The sequence below is a fragment of the Euphorbia lathyris genome, chromosome 9 (genome assembly GCF_963576675.1).
Source record: "Euphorbia lathyris chromosome 9, ddEupLath1.1, whole genome shotgun sequence".
Lineage (NCBI taxonomy): Eukaryota > Viridiplantae > Streptophyta > Magnoliopsida > Malpighiales > Euphorbiaceae > Euphorbia > Euphorbia lathyris.
The window spans coordinates 66,171,381-66,194,036 of NC_088918.1; the positions used below are offsets into that span (position 1 = coordinate 66,171,381).

At 34.0% G+C, this 22,656-nt stretch overlaps 2 long non-coding RNA genes across 3 annotated transcripts; both read right to left on the reverse strand.

Moving 5' to 3' along the window:
- Positions 1-2,823: 2,823 nt before the first annotated feature.
- LOC136207054 (uncharacterized) lies at positions 2,824-13,005 on the reverse strand. 2 transcript variants are annotated; one of them, XR_010676547.1, is made up of 4 exons: positions 12,841-13,005; positions 7,141-7,311; positions 5,852-5,972; positions 2,824-4,007 (listed from the first exon to the last, which is right to left on the reverse strand). It is a non-coding gene; the product is annotated as an uncharacterized lncRNA (long non-coding RNA). The 2 variants fall into 2 exon arrangements; XR_010676546.1 differs by lacking the exon at positions 2,824-4,007 and having other exon boundaries at positions 5,667-5,972; positions 12,841-13,003.
- A 6,970-nt stretch (positions 13,006-19,975) lies between these two features.
- Positions 19,976-22,039, reverse strand: LOC136205307 (uncharacterized). Its single transcript, XR_010675888.1, has 2 exons — positions 21,870-22,039; positions 19,976-21,091 (listed from the first exon to the last, which is right to left on the reverse strand). It is a non-coding gene; the product is annotated as an uncharacterized lncRNA (long non-coding RNA).
- Between the last annotated feature and the right edge of the window lie 617 nt (positions 22,040-22,656).

The window sequence follows — 22,656 nt, forward strand, 5'->3', positions numbered from 1 at the left end:
TTAAAACTTAAGAACTTGGATAGGATTGTTATGTGGATTATATATATTAGGTTAGGTGAAACCTTGCTCTAGTGATTTACATCATATTTAAATCCATTTTGTTTCTCTCTTTTTTTACTTTATTTAGTAGTTTTAAATTCATTAGTTTAGTATCTCAAACAATTCAAGTTTTGATTGCTTAGATAATAGAAATTCACAATAATCAATAGATATAAACACAATCCTCGTGGGAACGATACTCTACTTACTATTTATTACTTGATAACGATAAGGTGCACTTGCCTTTAGGTTGCTAGATACACATTTCAAGCATCAAGTTTTTGGCGTCGTTGCCGGGGATTGTTTGTTTTATAATTTTGATTTAGTTGAAGTTCTATTAATTTAAGCGTTTTTTTATATTTTGTTCCTTTTTATTATTATTTTTTTCTTTTATGTTTATTTTGCAAGGTGATGGACCAAAATAGTTATCCATGGTGGTTGAATGCTCCAACATTCAACAACCACTTAGAGATGCAAGCTCAAGCCAATGAGGATAAATTTTTTATGTTTATGAAGGATAACTTCCCAGATGTTTCTCTTCGCGATGCAGCATGTATACATTGCGGGGGTTTACATTTTGAACTAGATTGTCAATATCAAAATTCAAATATTTATACTAATTCTTGCTATATGGATAATCAATATGAGTTGCCTAGAGAAGAAATTTCAAGCACGTTTTCCCCATATTGGGAGAATGGTTATGCGTGTCATCAAGATTCTCAAACCTTATCACCAAATTTTGAGCATGGGGAGGATCCACAACGGAAGGAAATAATCGAAATTTTTAAATAGATAAACGATAAATTCTCTTCATTGGAGACTTTTACCAAAAATATCACAGCTTCTCAAAGAAATATAATGAAAACTTTAGAAAATCTGATTGCAATTACGTCAACTGATGAACCATATTCAGATTTTTCAAGTGAAGCATATAACTTGATTGAACCTCAACATGAAGAAGTCCTTGAGGAATGCTCAGATATATGTTTGGTGATAAGTTGTGAAGATAAATCAATAGAGGAAAAAGAGCTGGAAATTTCAAATCAAGTGGAAAGTTCCATCACCCGAATAGATGAGAAGACCACACCCGAACTTGTGGTGCAGAAATCCATGTTTGAAGAGTTTGAAACAACCCCGATTGAAGAATTCTACGTGTTATATGACTTACCAAAAGAGTCAAAAAGGGAGACATCTAAACTCTTACATAATTTTTACAAATTTATGTCATGGATTTTATTGATTTATTTTGAGGCTAAAAATCCAATTTGCATTCATAGCATATTTATTAAAGAATTTGGATTCCTCATAATGCAACCTGAGTTTTTTTTTCTTATCTTAATTTATCTTTTATTTATAATATTTTTTTAAGTTTTATTTATTTGTTTATTTATTTGCAGGTAAAAAAAAGGGATAAACAAACAAATTGGCCCAACAGTTGAATTTGAACTATCCTATCTCCTCTACCACCTTCGGTTTAAGGGAGTTTTTCTTTAACCCTTTTTATTTTTCCACTTTACCTTTTATCGCATTTTTGGGAGTAAATGCCTGCTCTAAAGTGTGAGGAAGGGCAAAAAGGGTTTTATCTATCTTATTTTAGGTTTTTTTTCGTGTTTGTGTTTATTGCTTTTTAGAATAATTTCATTTAGTTGCATGCTTCCTTACATGTTAAAATAATTGTCTTCGCTTTTCAAAGATTTGAGATGGATTTAGGAAGAAAACTCGTAAACAATTGACCCTTAATAGGATGAAACTTCATTATGGCAGTCATAAATTTTGAAAATACATTTTTTTATAGAATTACGAAACTAAGGAACTTTGGATTGAAATGGGAGTTCCGGAGACTACACTTGTAGACTGAAAATAAGCATTGAACTTGTCATTTGGTTAAACTTTTTGGTACAAATATTAACCCGAACATATGTGAGATTTTGAGACTAATAATTTGAGCATTTTATTACACATTGCTCGGTTTATTTTTTGCTTGAGTGTGCTCATAATTGCTATTGTCTATAGAATTTGCATCAAATGCTAGTCGAAACCTCGTGCATCCAGTTGGAACTTGGCGTGATCAAGGCAATTAAGTGTAGCCCTTTGTTAATGTTAGAACTTGTTTTTCCTTGTTTAAACCCAAAACCCTTTTACGTCGTGTTTAGTTAAGCCCCGTTGAAACCTACATATACCACTTTCTTTATTTTACCACATTACAAACCCCTAACGTCTTAAATACCCTTTTCTCACCCGTGAATTTACAATTATTGTGCATAAATAGGAATGTTTTAGGGAGCTCAAAATTTGTGGAAAATAGGAAGCCGAGAATTATTTTTGCTACTTTATGTGCTTTTGCAAAGAAGAAAAGAAAAAAAAATAAAAAGCTAAAGAAAAGAAAAAAAAATAAAAAAAGAGAAGAAAAAAAGTAAAAAAGAAAAAAAAAGAAAGCAATGGTTGAGTCATTTAGTTTGAGGTGGAGATTCCAGCATGATTAATCTCAGAAAATTCATTTGAAGCAAGGAACTGTAATATATAATCATAAGTTAAGAATAAGGATAAACAGATGAATACTCAACATTGTGAGACTGGTTGCAGTCTTGGAGATAGAAGTTGGTAAGAAAAGAAAAAAAATATGTTTTCTCATCAGCAGCACATCTTATGTTTCTCGGTTAATCTTTGAAGAGCTCTGAGTCTTATTGTATTTATTTTGCACAACTAGTTGTTTATTCACTTTCCATGTATTTTCCTTATCCAAACATGTCCCTAAACCAACATTACAACCCATAAAAGACCTTGGGATCTTGTTTCTGACTAGATAAGCACAATGGTAACAACTGGATGACAATGCAAATTCACCGTAGCCAAAGCTAGTATAAGGCTTGAGAGACAAAATTTACACCTAAACACTTGAGTGAAATGAGTGACCACTGGCGAGGTACCAAAATAGTTTGCCTTTTGATTTTGTGACATGATTGAAGATACGTCTGCTTGTGTTGGTTTGCGGAGAAACGATTAGAATCTTTTAGCGTCCAAACCTTTTGTTTTTCATCCAAATTTGTGAAATTGAGATCTATGAATGTCAAGTGAAGTAAATCGTGTTATTGTGTGAATTATTAGTTTAAGCCACTTTTCTATAACTTGTTCAACATATATTTCCTCAAATTTTATATTCTTCAAGTCCCATGTACATGATATTTCAAGATTGTAATATCTGATTTAACTTGTGCAACATTAGATATAACTTTTTCAGCTGTCAACGGAATCGGTGTGTTAAATTCTCCGTCGATACCAGATAGCTGTATTTGTTTAGAAAGTTTATCCCACTTATTTTCGTAGCAACGAGTGTCTTCTTTCGGCATATAATGACCTGCTATGTCACGCACTATCTTTAGTTCGATGAATTTGAATCTTGCAGCCTCAGAAACCGTTTGTATAACAACAAGAAGACTATTTTTAAAAGTTCTGGCAACAGTTTTTCCATCGAACTTACTGAGTGCTTCGATTGCTTTGCCCAATGGTCCGATTCCTAATCCGACATCCTCTCTTACTCCCAAATCAGTGTAACTGGTACACACTGATGTAAGATGAGTGTAGCTTTTTCCGTCGCAAAGGAGTGCTTCTGATCCCAACGGAGCATCCTTTAAGAAGAAGAACTTATCTTCAGATTTAAATCCAATCACATACACATCAACCATGCTTACTGCTACTGTGATGGAGAGCTTTTTATTTATCAGCTCAACCAGTACAAACTTGGTCGTGTTTGTGATTTCAGATGGGCTTCGCAGTAATGTGATGCCATGGCTTTTAGAGCTACTTTGTAAAATGTTTCGTAACCTCTGTACGAAACTTCGGTAGCTTCCAACAGTGGCCTCATTGGTTGTAAATGTGACCTTTCGATAGTTGATTACTGAAGCTACTACAAAAGTGTAGTTTAACCATATTGCCAACATAAGTCATACCTTTATCTTCTCAAGTTCCATCTGTTGAAAATTCAATATGTCAAAATCAGTGGTGGTGGGCTAGAACAAAATAATAATAGAGTGAGTTGAGCTATTGAGAAAGAGACAAAAAGATGATTTTAAGCATTTCAACATCTCTTTCTATAGAAGAAAATCATGCATGGGTTCTACACTGACATAAATGTGTTAAATTCCAAACCATGATGATAATAAAATCTATTGATACACCATAATAATAATAATAATTGACAACATATTTATATGATATTAATGATAATAGAATCTTGTGGTCTAAGTTACAATAATCTATACTATATATATAGTTACAGAAACAGACATAAATGAATAATAAATAACCTACACTATCTATATATAATAATAATACTAACAAAAAAAAATAATAATAATGAGGTGTCCGCTATGGTTACTTCCTTTAGACTAAATGACAAATCAAGTATGCTCAAAGTAATCACAACAATATATAGGACTTAAAGAATAATGGAAACCAACTAGGAAGGTTAAAATTCAGAAATTGGAAATCAAAAACAGAATTTATGTGGTAATAATCCAAACATTTACTGAGTTCTACTGGATTTTGGTTGAGAGCTTTCTTAATAATCAAATAAATTGATTATTTGAGAATCTAATTGAATTCTTTCAATTAAAATTGCTAGATAATATATAGAGAGCGTTTGGTTCAAATTTCGGAATCGGAATGACAATTTATTTATTTTGTTTGGTTTAATCCGGAATCGGAATTCGATTACTTTTAAGAATGTTTGGTTTATTTGGAAATCGGGAATGGGAATGAGAGTAATTAATTACCTTTGTTAATGTTTGATTGTACAATTAATACCATCCATCATAATATTTTAAGAGTGATTAGTTTTAGAAAATCGGAATCAATACCAAACATATTAGATATATTTAAAAAATAATAATAATAATTAAAACCAATAATAATTTCAAAAACCATCTGTAAAATATATTAGTAATAATATAAAATACTATGATGTATAGAATTAAAAACAACACCAATTTTCTACGTTTCCATTAAAATCATCATGTAAAAGAATCATATATCAATTTATTTTGTGAAAATGAATTGTACCTTATCATTAATAAAAAAAACAGTGCAGGTATTTTAAAAAGTAAAAATCGTGGTTTGACAGTTATTCGTTAACAAAAAGTGGATTTAATTTTTTTTTAGTTAAATTTATAAATCAATGGGAATGAAATTTGACTGGGGTGGTTAAAGGGAGGAATCATGGATTCCTACATATGGGCTGATGTGATTCTCATTCCTCAATCAAAATTATAAAACCAAACATGAAGAAATGAAAATAACCATTTTCATTCCCATTCCCTACCTTCATTTTGACTAACCAAACACCTCCATAATCTAATCATATCAGTTCACAACGAAGGTAAAATCAATTTAAAGTTAGAAATCAAAACTCCTTTAACCATTATATAATCATTAAAGTTTAAAATTAGGAGCTATTGAACATTCAATTTCAACCTAAATGAGCCTCTGTTGGACCTACTAAACAGAAGACCAGCTTATTATTATTATTATTATTATTATTTTATGAAATGCAGCATTTTATTATTACCAAAAGAAAGAGTTAGCCCGCCTAAAGAGCAGCAAGGATTAGCTTACTACACCCACACCTGAAGTAATTGAATGAATGCTTTAAAGTCCAGTGAAATTACGCTCATTCCTTTTCTTAAAATCAAAAGGAACTAGTTGAATTACCCCGTGAACTGAAACTAAAGTCATGTTCTAAAAAAAGAGAGTAACTGCACATTCAATTTCAGTGTAAATGAATTCCCACCATTAAAATCAAATGCTTATTCCTCACCCTTTTTTGGAGTATAAGATGATTAGAGGGACATTTTATAGCTGAAACTTCCCTTTACACCTTGGTAAAATCTTGAAAGCAATCCTTTCTCTTCTTCCTTCAAGCCTTCAAATGGGGGTGACTGGTAGAGAATGTACCAAGTAAAAAGGTAAGGAATTCGAAATAATAAGATACTATGTGTTTTTGTTTTATTGGTTTAAGTATTATTGGTTTAAGAAACAAAGTGCTGATACTTTGTTTTCAACATATCTATATGATATTAATGATATTAGAATCTTGTCGTCTAAGCTACAATAATAATCTATATACAGTTACAGAAGCAGAGATAAATGAATAATAAATATACAGTTACAAAAGCAGAGATAAATGAATAATAAATAATAAATGAATAATAAATAATAAATAATATACACTATCTATATAATAATAATAATCAGGGTCGTTCCTGACCTTTTAGAGGTCCGGAGTGAGATGATAATTTGGGCCCCCATATATACATTCTACTTTCTTTTTTTTAAGTTATAGGCGAGATGATTTTTTTATTATTACAAGGGATAAGGTAAAAATTTAGTCATATAGTTATTAGGAGATAGCAATTAACATTCATGCATAAAATAGTGCAATTTTAAACCTAACGTTTATCAATTGGTACAGTTTCAAGCTTAATTGACGAAAATGAGGTTTTTTATCTGTAATTTCTTGTTCTATCCTCGCTCGAACCTCCACTGTTCTGGTCACTCAATATGGTTTGAAGTTGCATATTTTATGTTAATGAAAAAAACTCATTTTTAATCAACTAGGCTTGAAATTGCACAAACTCGTAAACGTTATTTAAAATTGCAATATTTTCCACATAAAAGCTAAATTAGTAGTGCAGTAGTAGCGAGTATACTAACTAGAATTATTTTATGTACTAAAATAAGAAGTATCAATGTCATGTAAAATTGAAATAAGTATATAAATATAGGTAGGAAGCATAATTAAGCCCCTGAACTTTACATGTTTTAAAGATCAAGCCCCCTGATCGATTATTTTTTCATATTTAGCCCTTGATCATTGATTGTTTTTATGGATTTGACCCTTATTTAACTTTCATCGAATTTAGGAGATGAGAAGATCGATTTGGCGATTCTAATGTTGAAAATCACAAAATGGGGGAGGAGAAAATCGAGTTTGAAAGAATATACTGGAAATTAGTTTCTATAATTTTGTTTTAGTTTTTAATTTATACCTATTATGTTTACTTGATAAATAAAGAACTTGATAAAAACAGCAATTAAACATCATACCAAGAATAAAACGGCAAGCCTTCCAGTTTCCGGTTTCACTTCTAACTGCTGGTTTTCCTCTAATATTCACAGTTCCATCGTTTGTATAGACATCGTCTTCTTCCATAATGCCCTTGGATATTCGGTATATGCTAGATATGAAGGTATTTAATAACTAACCTCAGTATTCACCTGCAAGTAAAATGTCCATGTCCTTTTATCATCAGTGCATCCGTTTGTAAATCAGTAATAAATTCTTAATCGGGAAACTCACATCATTTCCATTCTAAATTCTTATATATATGGAATTTAAATTTATAAAAATTTACTCCTTAAATAAACCATTCAAAATTAGTATAAAATGCAAATGGGGATCCTGCTCACTGCTGGCAGCTAGTGGCAGCTAGCAAGTTTAGCAAATCGGGAAATTAACATCATCTTTCATAAAAATGATAAGATGAGAAATTTTTTCTTTATTTTGTATTTGTCGTTTTGTCATTAACACAAAAGACGTTTGACTAACTTTTTTCTGCTTAAAATATCCGGTTTGATTCGATAAGATAATTTCAAAAAAAGAGGCTGGTAAAGAACCAAACTGGCCAATAGCTCATGGGAAATAAAAGGCGGAGAGGATCCATATACATTAAAGCGGTAGGAAATGTACAAATCATGTATATATCCTATCACACCAGATTGCAGCTGTCAAGTTGTTAGAATTCTGTTAACAACTGTTAACAGTTTTGGAGCCAATTCTGCAGCCATTTAGGGATTCAGTTAAAACTGTATTTCTGTTTTCTGTATTCTCTATAAATACCAACATCTGTATAATGTCAAATTTACATTGTTTAGATCAAATACAGCATCTAATACACTTTCTTCCTTTCCATTTCTTTCTTGGAAATTGATTACAGTTTTGTTTTCATTTAAGCTTCTATAAGCTTTATATGGTATCAGAGCTTCAGTAATGGTTGGGAAGAAAAAGAAGAATAATCGCAACAAGGAGGTTCGCAATGAAGACGAATTTTATGAAGAAATTTCTTACGAAAGTACAGACAAAGAAGAAACTTCAAGATCAAAATCAAAATTTCCAGGCGGAAGTTCGCATCATCACGATAACCCAGGCATCTATATTGTCAATATACAATTGACACACAACAATTATTTGTCATGGAGTCAAACGATGATTCGAGCTTTGAAGGTGAAAGAGAAATGTGATTTCATCCTCAAAGATCTGGAAATTCCTCAAGAAGGAACAACTGCTTACCAAAGGTGGTCCAAGGCAGATAATCCGGTAACTTCATGGTTACTAAACTCAATGCACAAAGAAATTGCAGATGGGTTTCAATATGCAACAAATGCTAGGGAACTTTGGAAAGATTTGAAGCATAGGTTTGGTGATACAAATGGTCCAATGATTTACAAGATTCGCAGAGAAATTGGCCAATCTACTCAAGGTACTTTTACTATACTCCAGTACTTTAATAAGTTGAAGAAATTGTGGGAAGAATTGAATTTCTTGAGCCCCATTCCACTCTGTCACTGTGGTATAACAAGAGATTGTGCTTGTAAAGCTTTTAAAAGAATATCTGATGCAATAGAAGAAGAGAGATTGATGCAGTTTTTGCTTGACTTGAATGAACAATATGATCATATTAAACATCAATTGTTACTCATGGATCCATTACCAAATATAAATAAGGCATACACAATGTTGCTAACAATAGAGAAACAACAAGAAATTTCCATTCACCAATCTGTGGAAATTGCAAATTTTACAAAATATGAGAAAAAGTCACAAGGCGATCACAGATACAAAAAAGATGAAGGAGACAAAGGGAGTAAGCATTGTGACTACTGCAACAAAGGGGGGCACAATAGATCTGGTTGTTTCAGGTTGGTGGGGTATCCTGAATGGTACAAAGGGCCAAGAATAACTGGGAAAGGGGATCAATCCGGCTCAAATTCTAACTCTTCTTTTCGAGCTAATGATGTTTCTGGTGTTCCAGGAACCGCTGCAGAAAAGGGAAATTCTTATACCAGTAATGTATATAATGATGCAAATGAGTATGAGCCAGGAGATGGACATAAAAGTATGAATTTCATGATCCAGGAAGTTTACAAAATGCTCAAAGGCAAACAAATTCCAGATTCTCCTATCAATGCAAATGATTTTACAGCTTTTGCTGGATGCACAGGCTCTTCTTCTATTGCACCTCTTGGTCAAAAAGATTACTGGATCATTGACAGTGGAGCAACATCTCACATGAGTCATCACATAAAATGGTTCAGTCACTACAAAGAAACTCATATCCCTCAACATGTTACTCTCCCAGATGGCACTCTTCAAACTATAAATCACATTGGTATTGTGGTCCTTTCTCAAAATTTAAGTTTGCATAATGTTTTGCACATTCCTACCTTCAAATATAGTCTCTTATCTGTTGGACAACTTTTACAGCAAAGTCATATAGAGGTCATTTTTTTATCAAGATCATTGTTCTTTACAAAATAAAGCATCACATGAGATCTTAGCTGTTGGATGGTTAGTGGATGGCTTATATATCTTGGATGACCAGTCTTTCAATTCTTCTATCATTTCCAAATTACAAGTTTGTTGTTCTTCTCATAGTACAACTAATCCAAATGATAAGCAAACACAATTATGGCATTGTAGACTTGGTCATGCCTCACTTGATGCTTTACATCATATCTCAACTATTGATTCCTCTAGTCTGTTGTATACATGTGATATATGTCCAAGTGCAAAACAACATAGACTTCCTTTTCCACATAGTGACATTAAGACACTTAAATGTTTTGAGTTGCTCCATGTTGATCTTTGGGGACCATATAAAGTTCAATCTCTCACATGTGCAAATTACTTTCTCACACTGATAGATGATTTTTCAAGAATTACTTGGATCGTTTTAATCAAACAGAAGGATCAGGTAGCTCATGCTCTATGAATTTTTGTTCAAATGATAGAAAATCAGTATGAGGCTAGAGTCAAGGTTTTTCGCATAGACAATCGTACAGAATTTGTGAATCAAACTTGTTTACAAATGTTTCAAGAAAAGGGGATTTTACACCAAAAGACTTGTGCTTATACCCCCCCCCCCCAGCAAAATGGAGTTGCTGAGAGGAAGCATCGTCATTTGCTCAATGTGGCTAGAGCTTTGTTATTTCAAGCAGGTTTACCAGAAATGTTTTGGGGAGAAACCATTCAAATGACTGAACAAATTATAAATGTTCTACCTACCAGAGTTCTAAATTGGATGAGTCCATATGAAAAGTTATATGGAAAACTTCCCTCTTATGACATGTTCAAAATATTTGGATGTAAGTGTTTCTATACCAAGATTTTACCTTCTAAATCCAAATTTGATGTTCGAGCTTATCCTGGTGTTTTTCTGGGGTTTCCTACTGCACAGAAGGGATACAAGATATATGATCTTTTTACAAAGAAACTGACAGTTTCTCATGATGTAGTTTTCCATGAAGATAATTTTCCTTTTCATACTTCTGTCTCCTCTGATGCAGTTTTGGAGCATGTTTTTAGAGATTCTGGTTCTCCTGTTACTCCAAATCTAGCAGATTCTAACTCTTCTGCTGTTCCCAGTCCTGCAGATTCTACTTCTACTATTATTCCTAGCTCAGTTCCTTTTAGAAAATCTTCTCGAGCTGCTCATAAGCCTGGATGGCTAAATGATTTTGTGTCATGCAGTCAAGTTGTTTCTTCTTTTCTTGCAGTTCTACATATGTCTTCTTCTCATTTGGCTTTTCATGTTCAAATTCAGAAGATACAGGAACCAGATACTTACGCTAAAGCTAAAAATAATGAGTTATGGGTTAAGGCTATGCATCAAGAACTCCAGGCACTCGAAGACAATCATACATGGGATATAGTTCCAAAACCCCCTCACATCAAGCCACTTGCTACAAAATGGGTTTTTCGAGTAAAATACAAACTCACAGGGGAGGTGGACAGGTACAAGGCCAGATTGGTTGCAAAGGGCTATAACCAAACTTTTGGTATTGATTATTTTGAGAGTTTTAGCCCTGTTGCAAAAACTGTTACAGTCAGACTATTTTTGGCAATTGGAGCATCTTATAATTGGCAAATTCACCAGATAGATGTGAATAATGCATATCTCCATGGCATTTTGGATGAAACAGTTTATCTACATCCACCACAGGGATATACTAAAGCTGCTGCAGGTCAGGTTTGTAAGCTTGTGAAACACTACGTTGTGAGTTTACAGGCTGCTTTTCATGTCCTTAAATATTTAAAGGGCACATCTAAACTTGGCTTGCTTTATCCAAACACTAGAGATGTTTGTACCATTGAAGCATTCTGTGATGCAGATTGGGGCAAATGTAAACTCACTAGAAGATCAATTTCTGGTTACTGCATCTTTCTAGGCTCTTCCTTAGTTTCATGGAAAGCAAAGAAGCATTCCACAGCTAGTAGATCTTCTGCTGAAGCAGAATACAGGAGTTTAGCTGTCACTAGTTGCGAACTAAAATGGATCACTTATCTTCTCACAGATTTTCAGATCAAGCCTACACTACCTATTACTCTCCACTGTGATAGCAAATCTGCTATTGCTCTTGCCAAAACTCCGATTCTCCATGATCAAACGAAACATGTTGATATCGACTATCATTTGATCAGAAAACACATTGCAACTGGTTTTCTTCATACACCTCACATTTCTACAAAGTTGCAGCTGGCTGATATGTTCACAAAACCTCTCCGTTCTAATACTATGTTTCCAGTCCTTATCAAGATGGGTTTCGTTACCTTACCTCTACTTCCATCTTGAGGGGGGCATGTAGGAAATGTACAAATCATGTATATATCCTATCACACCAGATTGCAGCTGTCAAGTTGCTAGAATTCTATTAACAACTGTTAACAATTTTGGAGCCAATTCTGCAGCCATTTAGGGATTCAATTAAAACTATATTTTACTGTATTTCTGTTTTCTGTATTCTCTATAAATACCAACATTTGTATAATGTCAAATTTACATTGTTTAGATCAAATACAGCATCTAATACACTTTCTCTCTTTCCATTTTTTTTTCTGGAAATTGATTACAGTTTTGTTTTCATTTAAGCTTCTATAAGCTTTATAAAAGCGCATATTTCGGATTAGATACTCGGAATTCTATATATCGTATATGCTAGAAAGCACCAATCCATGCCTATTCGTCATCACAGATTCCAAAAAACTTTATACTACTGTAAAATAATAAAAAAAATGAAAGAAACATCCAAATTATTTTATCCAACTCTAACGATTACGAAACAATATACCAATTTCAAAGTCAAAGCTGAGAAAAAAGAAACATAGAATAGAATATTGTCATCATCAATTAATCCATGAATGATTATCTCAGTCTCGACACAGAATCATATTCACATTTTGAAAAACAAATTCCAACACGCAGAACCGATGATATCACTCGAAAATACTGACTAAGTTAATTCCGAAATTTAAACTAAAATTAACCGGTAGAATGAAATTAATAGCGTAACGAAATTGAGGTTCTTACGAAAATTCAAGTTTCCAACTCTAACAAACAGAGGAAGAAAAAAAACAACAAAATTGAAAACTACAGATAGAAATGTACGAAACAGATCTGCAAAATGATTGAAACAGCAACAATGGAGAGCAAAAACAAAAAAATCGGCGTGGGAGAGATTGAGACATACCGTTGGTTGGCGATGGCGGTGGCGAGAGTGAAGGGCGGAGGAAGAAAGAGAGATTGTGAAGACGAATGATTGAAAAGGAAAGAAGAGTGGTCGAAGAAGATAAATAGTATGGAGAATGAGCGAAGTCTGATTCCTACTCCTACACGCCTGCCTTATTTTTTTGGATTTAAGATTCTAGGATCATTTTTATACTTGCTAATCCAGTTGTTATTTTGCTATAAGGTCCCTATTTTTTCTGTATTTTTAAGATAAGTTACAAAAATAAAAGCATTCACATCATTTTGTAGTGTTCACACGGAAAATTAATAAATAAAATTGATACTATTAATATAAATCATACTATATATATTAGAAATTTTAGTCCTGAAACAATGTATTAACACATGTACATTAAAACAAAATTTGAACTTTGAAGTGTGAGATAATTAGAAAAAAAAAATTCATTGTTCTCTTAAAAAAAATCCTTAAATGGAATTGCAGTTTCGTAATAAAATTAATTGTACATGTGATAATTAGTATTGATGATAATAATAATGATAAATTTATGAAATTGTGAAAAAGAAATTAAATTAGACATTTAAAATATTGATGTTTTGAAACAACTTAAACTCTGAAAAGCATAAAGAAACACTATTAATTGTGAAATAAAAGTTATAGAGGATAACTTCACATAGGGTGTAAACATAGAGACACTTTTTTTTTATTATAGTTTATCCATTTTTCGGTTTGAGGATCAGCAGATATTTTTTAAGTGAATCTTCTATCAATTAAAGTTTACTGTGTATTACACTATTTGAAACTCTTAACCATTCAAGTTAATGTTAATTAGTAAGAGATCTTTTTGTTACTTCTATAAAAAAAATAGAGACATTGATTTACGAAGTAGTAAAGTAATTGATTGAAATTTATTGGCAGGATAGACAATTAAAGCAATTGAATATAATATCAACTAAAAAAACTCTCGTCTCCTCTCGTCAGAGGTCTCTTTTCATAGGAGTTTCATCGTAGTATGCCGTTCTCCTCTCGTCAGAATAGGTTTGATTATGTTACCGGCTGGTTGTTTTCTCCTTGCCTCAACGTCGGCCCTCTCTGTCGCCGTGGAGTCACTACTACAGAGGTCGACCTATTACAGCCATCGTTACTAGATACAGAACAGGGCAAGCCGGTGGACTTTTATGGAGACACAGGGGCTGTGGATGAAAGAAACAATGATATATCTCTTGTTGGAAGATTCCTCACTGCGAGACAGATTAATGTTCTCGCTATAAAATCGAAACTTGCATACCTCTGGCAACCTGGAAGAGGCATCACGATTACTAAGTTGGAGAGTAATATGTCCGTGTTTGAATTTTTCCACATATTTGATTATGATAGAGTATTGATAGGAGGCTCATGGTCGTTCGATAACCATCTCTTGGTGTTGCATGAGTGTTCGATTGGGACGTTGCAAAAAGCAGTAAATCTGGAGTGGATAGATTTTTGGATGCAGATTTATGAGTTACTTGTGGGCATGATGTCTAAAGTAATAGGTAAGCATATAAGAAATTCTATCAGGCAGTTTCTGGAGTATGACGAATCGAATAATACTAGTATGCGAAGACAATTTATGCGTATAAGAGTGAGATTGACACAAGAATCCCCTTGAAGAGAGTTAAGAAAATTAAAAGGTCCGAAAAATGGTCCTTTCTCATATTTAAGTATGAGCGGTTGACTAATTTCTACTAAATGTGTGGACTGTTGGGACATATGGAACAAATGTGTGAAATTAACTTCAGGGTTCCGGCGGTTGATCATAGAAGAGAATGGGGAGACTGGCTCAAAGCACTGATGCGTAGAGAAGGGTGTTAGGTGACTTCAAAATGGCCCTATGAGTCGAGCAGTAGTAATAGAGCTGTTGAGAAGTCGGAAAGTCAGGAGAGATTTTCAGAATTTGAATTTCCAATGGGTTTTTTTCAAAAATCTGGCACCAGATCTCTAAGTATTAAATTACATCAGTATGAATAGTCTATTGATAGGCAGGCGGCCTATGGTGCTAGATGTGTTTGTTATGCTATGTGGTTGTTAGCTAGACTCTAATAGAGCGGTAAGTATTGTGTGATGTTATGTGTGTGTGTGTTACGGTTATGATCTCTCTACATGCTCTAACTCTACTAGACACTACATAAAGGCAGTGTACCCCGCGTATCAAATAATAAATCTGGTTAAGTCCATGTATCGAATCCGCGGGATTTATACCTACAAGTATTAAACTACTCGGTTCTACACGTTATCTAAGCGGTGAATACTTCAGCTTTGGGTCTGGGTGACAATTACAACTACTCATAAGCTACGGTGAAACAGACTTCTGTAGTTCAAATTCTAATGAAGTGTTACGGGTAATGATAAGTTATAACATATGGCAAACAATTCGGAACATATACGATTAATAATTTACTCTTGCAAAGACGAATATCTATAGACCGAACAACTCCGTGAGGTTCTTAGGTCATGATTTCCCCTTAAGGAAACTCTAATTCTTAGGATCAGAAACTAAGGCCCGTAAGTTCTGTGGCTCATTAATTCCTACGGTTTTCGGATTGTCAACTCCGATAAGGCAACACCTATGTGAATCCTAATAAATTTTGGAGCTCATAAGCGACCTACACAATAATCAATTATAAGTATCAAAGCAAGTAATAAATAATAACACAGATAGTGAAACTGAAATTGTAAATCATATATTATAAATGTGGAATGCGTAAATACAGAATACAACCAAGCCTAGTACATAGAATGTCACGTCCGTGTCTAAATTTCTAGAATTTATACCTTGATAGTAATATATAGTATAATTATTAGGTGTGTGATTTTGATTTGATGATATAGGAAAAGTTTGGATTTAATTCGATGATTTTATGTGTAAATTAAAAGTTTAGAGTAATTTTTAAAAGATTATATAAAGATGGAGGATCAAACACGATTTTCGTAATTTTATTGATAATGGTTTGTTGATGGATTGTCCCTCTCAAGGGAATTTTTTTACTCGGTCTAATGGTATGGTTGGTTCTGCTAGAGTGGAGTCTCACTTGGATAGGGTTTTAGTTTCGTCTAATTTTTTGGATTTCTGGAATACTGTTAGTTGCATGGCTTTGCTGCGGCATCATTCTGATCATTCTGATCATTGTTCTTTGTTTTTTACTTTTTCTAATGGGCCACGAAAGTTTTCTCGCTTTCATTTTCAAGTTATGTGGGTTCTTCATCCGGGTCTTAGGGATGTGGTTGTGGAGTATTGGAATGGTTCTCATCCTAGATTACCTCCTATGCAAAGTTTGTGTGACAAGCTTAGGCGTCTTCGCCCGATCCTTAGAAATTGGAATAAGAATGTTTTTGGTAATGTTGACATTGCAATTTCTGAGTCTGATGAGAGTTTGGCTAAAGTGCAACATGATATCTTGGTGTTTGGTTTTTCTGATTCTCTTTATCTTGAGGAGATTGCGGCTCATTCTAATCTAGATGCGGCTCTTCATAGGAAAGAAGTTTTTTTTACGGGAAAAGAGCAGGGTGAAATGGTTAAAAGATGGTGATAGGAATTCGGCGTTTTTTCATAGAATGGCTTCAAATCATGCTTCTATGTCTGGAATTTTGGCTCTTAGGATTGATGATCAATTGGTTACTAATACTATGCTGATTAACTCTCATATTGAGGATTTTTATTCAACTTTGTCTAAAAATGATTTGGGCAGCCCCGGTAATTTTGATTTGGTTTATGAGGTGGTGCCGAGATTGGTTACTGATGCTAAGAATGATTTGCTTGGATTTCTCTGAAGTCAGAAAGACTATTTTTTAGATGGATGGTTCTAGCTCTCCTGGTCCTGATGGGTTCACATGGATCTTTTTTCAACATTTTTGGGACGTTGTTGGTAAGGATGTTTATGAGGTTGTGAGGAGCTTGTTTTTGAATGGGATGGTTCTTCCTAGTTTATACTCTAGAATTATGGCTTTAATTCCAAAATTTGATGGTGTCATTACACTTGATCAGTATAGACCGATTGTTATGAGCAATTTTTGTTATAAATTAATTTCCAAGATCTTGGCTGATATGCTTGCTTCTGTTGCTTCAAATATTGTTTTTGCTAACCAGTTTGGTTTTATTCCTAAGTATTCATCAGTGCATTGTTATGGCTTCGGAGGGCACTAATATGCTTCAGAAAAAGTGTTTTGGTGGTAATATGGCTTTAAAGGTGGATATTAAGAAGGCGTTTGACACTTTGGATTGGAATTTTCTTTTAGCGGTTTTGGATGCTTTTGGGTTCTCCTTGCAACTTCGGGATTGGATTTTGAATATTTTATCGGCTTCTAGAATTTCTATTCTGAATAATGGGATAATTAGTGGCTATTTTAAATGTTCGAGAGGGGTTAGACAAGGGGATCCTCTTTCTCCTATTTTGTTAGGGATTGCTGAAGACTTTCTTAGTCATTGGTTGCTTTATCTCAGAGATTCAGGGAGGTTAGCTCCGATTCAATACACGGGTTTGGACGTATTTCCTACTCATTTACTTTATGTGGATGATATCTTGCTTTTTGTAAAGCTTCGTCTGCTAATTTGGAGGTTATTATAGATGTTTTTTATATGTATGGTTCTTTGTTGGGCCAGAGGGTTAATTGGAATAAGTCAAAATTATTTTTGGGTAGCTCGATTGCTTTTCGTCGTGGTACTCGTTTGGCGGCAATCATTGGTATTAGGTTTGGGGAGGTCCCGTTTTGTTATCTGGGTGTTCCTCTTTTCTTTGGGGCCCCTCGCAAACAGGTTTTGAGAAGTTTGAAGGATAAGGTTTTGGCTAAATTTACCAAATGGAAGGGTCATTGCCTGTCTATGGTTGGTCGGGTTGCTTTGATTAACTCTGTTATTACTGCTAGTTTCATTCATTCATTTATTGTTTACAAATGGCTCGTGGCTCTGCTTAGGAGCATGATGGGTTGTATGAGAAATTTTGTTTGGTCTGGGTCGATTGACAATCGAAAATTAGTTTCGGTTCCTTGGAAATTGTGTTGTGGTTCGATTGACTCTGGTGGGCTTGGGGTAAAGAATTTGATTTTACTTAATCAGGCTTTGCTTTGTAAGATGGCTTGGGGCTTAATTCAGGAGAAGTCATTGTTTTTAATTTATTAAGATCTCGTTTTATTACTAAATCGGGCCAACATAGGCCGTGGCTTCATAATTCGTCCATTTGGGGTTCTGTTAGAGGGGTATATTCTTTGGTTTTAGATAATTGTTGTTGGTGGATTGGGCGGAGATCTGGTCTTAATTTTTGGAATGGTAGATGGATTTGCCCTACTGTGGCTTCCCAATTGGGTTTATCATCTTGCAGCAAAGGCGTGGCTTGGATATGGTGTATGATTTTCTGATCAATAATGCTTGGGTTGGTTTGCCGAATTTGCCAGCAGAGGTGGAAGAAGGTATCAAGCTGGTTTGTAGAAGTTCTGAAATGGACGATTTTTGTATTTGGGAGTCTGCGACTGGTGGGATTTTGATGGTTAAATTGTTTTATGATTGGTTGCGGCCTCCTAGGTTGAAATTGGATTGGTGTTGTTTTCTTTGGCGCCGATTTATTCCCCCTGCGCATTCATTTTTTGTTGGAGGGATTTTTTGGGTTATCTTCCTACCCATGAGAATTTGAGGCGGCGGGGTTGCTTGATTGTTTCAAGATGTCCGTTGTGTCTTTCTTATGAGGAGATGACTGTCATATTTTGCTAACATGTGTTTTTTCGCAAGAGATTTGGCGAGGTATTTCTGCTTTGTTTGGGAGGCGTCCGCCTTTGGATGGTGATTTCCAAACTCAGAATTTGGAGGCTAGTAAACAAAGGTTTAGTTCACAAATTGCTGAACTTTGGTCTGTGGCAAGTGTTAGCACTGTGTGGGCTCTTTGGTTAGCAAGGAACAATCAAATTTTTAATGATGAGAAACTGGTAATTTCTTTGGTTCTTCGGCGTATTTGGAGTGCAATTCGTGAAGCGGCAAATCAGGGTCGTGGTTTTACTTGGAATTCTTCTATGGAATTACAAATTCTTAAGGAATTGAAAATTGATAGAAGATTTCCTAAGGGACCTCTTATTATTCATGTGGTTTGGCAGTATCTTCCGGTCGGTTGGACTAAGGTTAATACTGATGCTTCTATTTTGGGTAGTCCGGGTGCTGCGGGTTGTGGCGGGATTTACCGTTCCTCAAATGGTATGTTCCTTGGTGTTTTTGTATTCCCGTTTGACATTTCTTTTGTTTTTTTAGCTAAGTTGAAGGCTGCATTTATGCGATTCATACGGCTTTTGACAAAGGTTGGCATCACCTTTGGTTAAAGAGTGACTCGACTTATGTTGTTGAGTTGTTGCGTAGTAAGTCGACTACTGTTCCGTGGGTGGTTCATCAGAGTTGGATTGATTGTTTATCAAAATTAAATTTCATGCAATTTGTCATTTCTCATATTTATCGTGAAGGAAATGCAGTTGCTGATTCTCTTGCATCTCTTGCATCTTTTGATCGTATGGTTGATAGTTTACATTGGTGGGATTTAATTCCTGATTTTTGTTGCCCGACTTTTTTGCATGATCTTATGGGATGTGGTTCTTATCGCTTCGCTTGACATTGTTTTGTTTTTAACTTTTGTATTTGGTTCTTTGTAACTTTTCTTTTCTTCTTTAATAATATTGGTTCGGGTTTACTGTGATTTTCAGAGGTGCCAGCATAGCTGGGATGTCTGTTTTTTTGCATTCTCTCGCTAACCGGCCTTCAATAAAAAATAATAATAATAATAATATATTCCCAACATCATGTCCTTGTCAAACCGGACTTAACCTTGGATTGTATCATGTAGTTTGCATTAAAACAACAAATTGGAAATATTGAATGAAAACAAATGTGTAACCGCAAGAGTAAGGGAATAAGGGAATGATTTATTCTTTATTTAATATTATCAATCAACTGTTGTAAATCACAAATCAACAAAATCCAATGTGTTATCTGCAGATTTTATTATCACTAGTTGAAGACCCGCACGTCATATAACATATTTAATCAGTGGCGAGTTCAGAATTTCGAATAGGGGGGTTAATTTTAGTCCAACATTAGAAGAAAAAATTCATGCATTTATCAAAAAGTAAAATCAAACTATATAAAATTTTAATTGTTTTGATAAATGCTAAAAAGTACTTGTTACATATACTACATTACCGGTAAATGTACCTTTTTTTTTACAACAGAATAGCTATCAAAAGGTGGCAAACTTAGTCTTTGAGGCCCCGAATTTTGAAAATGTTGCAAAATAGATTCTTTGAAGGAAGCTCCTGTCAAATGCAAAGTGTGTTTACACTTTGCACAAACAGACAAGGGTTATGGATTGGGAACCCAATCTGTGTCTTTTTTTTTTTTTTTAATTTAGCCCCATCCAAACCGTCAATGTATAAGATATCAACATATGTATTCAAGATTACATATTCTTTGGACAATCATATAAGTGATCCAGCTTTTGATCCCAAGAGCACGATGATTGGGGTGTTTGGTACAGATTCCCCCAATGAGCACCAACAATTAAGGAAGGAAGAAAACTTGAATGCAATGCAACAACAAAAATGGGCATGACATTAGAAGAGCAATATAATATTGTTTTGCATAAGGATGAATGATTTCTCACCTAGCTTGCTTTCCCCCGTGATGATTGCTAGGAGTCCCAATGATTTGTACATGAATTTATTAGGCTTCAACTTGCCCATTTGCATTTCGTGAGCACAAATGTGGGGACATTACAGCTCTATGATTGATAACTTTTGCAAGCATGGTTTGCTTGAGGCAAATGCTTGAAATGCAAATCAGCAAGTTGAAGCCTAACATATTCATTTCCAAAAACACACACTTGAATAATAGAAGGTGTCGGTTCGGTTAATATGAAACATCTGATTGGTGAACCATGGAAGCAATGACCATACTGAGAGGGGGTCAAAAGAGTAACTTCATTCTCGGCTCTATATTCTCTCTTTGCTGCACTTCTTTTCTTTCTCAAGTTTCTTGTTAGAGGCATAAAAGAACCAAAATTTGGCTATTTTAATTCAAGGATCCCAGAGATAGGAGGCCTCAGTTTTCTGTCATTTCCATCTTGTTCAGTCTTCTTTTCCTAGTAAGGAGAACCAAGCAATACTAGCCTCTTTTCCAGTTCTCACCTCTTCCTTTTTCTGTTTCTATTTTTCTTCAAAATCCAGATATTCTTCACTTCAAACAACCAACCTTCTAAGGAAAAGTAAGAATCGATAAGAAAACAGAACCTCACTTAGAAATTCCATTTCTCACAAATAATACTCAACATTCCATAGCAAAAAACTACCAAAAATTCCATCAGAAACATGTATTTATTTCCTCTTCCATTTTTCACTTCTTTAACATTCACGTGTGCCCAAAATCATTAGAAGAAAAATGACATGTCTAGGTTCTAGAAATTACGTTTTTTTTTCTTTTATTAATGTCAAAAATCATTACTATTTAGCGAAGATAGGCTACATGTTCTTTTATTTATAAAATCCTTATATTTATTGCTTAAATACAAGTGTTTAAGTAACTTGTAAGGCTGAAATACACTTTTAAGGTTCTAAGCAATGTGGTTTAGCATTACTTTTTGCTTAAGTTCCCATACATAGGTCCTATCCCCGTGAAATATGAACAATCTCTGGAAATTGTAAAAGGGCATACTGGAAACATCAGTTTATATATATATACACACACACATACAGAGCAGAAACAGTTAACAGACAGTAATGTAATCTGGAAAAGCAAATCACCCAAAAAAAAAGCTAGAGGCCGAGAAAAGGAAAACAAGTCTCAAACTCATCAATAGGTACCCAAATTACAGTTATCAGTTTACTTTTGCTAACCCAAACCAAACTCCTATTTCAAAAACCTAATAAGAAATCAGTACCAATAATATGAACTTATTCCATAAATAATCCAAATTATATAAATCATGAATCAATTTCTTAAGTAAACAGACGAAATTAAGGTATGAGGAACACACCTTGAAAATTTCAGTTGATTTGAACCAACTTCAGTGACTAGTGCGCCATAGAAGCAAAACATCCTCCTATGAAGAAATTGCAACGGAGAGCATCAAAACTCGAGTCTAGTTGTGAACATTGAAGGAATCACGGCGGCAAGAACTGGCGAGAGAAAAGAAGACGGGAGAAGAGAAAATGACTCAAAAAAAATGAGGCTATAAGAGCCAAAGAGGGTATTCTAGAAACCCGGGTTATAGAAGTGGATTTGGGTTGTGTAAATGGGCTACGAAAGGAAGTAGGCTTAGTCCAACGTTTTGCTAGAGCAATTGGGATGGGAGACAAAAATTTATTTAGATAAAATAATTAATTTAAATATATCTCTTAAAAATATTCGCCTCTAAAATAAACGTATTCTAAAATAGATATTGTTTGATAAAACTAATTAAGTGATGAAAAAATAAATACTCACTTCAGAAAGCTGAAAGCATAAGAATAGTTCTCGATGACCTTTATGGAATAGCTATTACTAGTAGAGGTCATAGAAATGCGATAAGCTGAAAGATTTTCCATTGGCTATGGGTTTGGTGAGATTTTATTTTGATACTATTATATTGTTATTAATTGCAGTATTCCAACTTCTTTCAATCTGTAGGTCTTATTCATAGTTTATTTAAATTGAACCACTTTTTGTTTTCGTTTTTATTATTACTAGTCGAAAACCCGTGTGATGCACGGGGTATGAAACTTTTATATAATTTAGATAAATAAATAAATTAACATATTTACTTTTAAATAATTTTATATCAT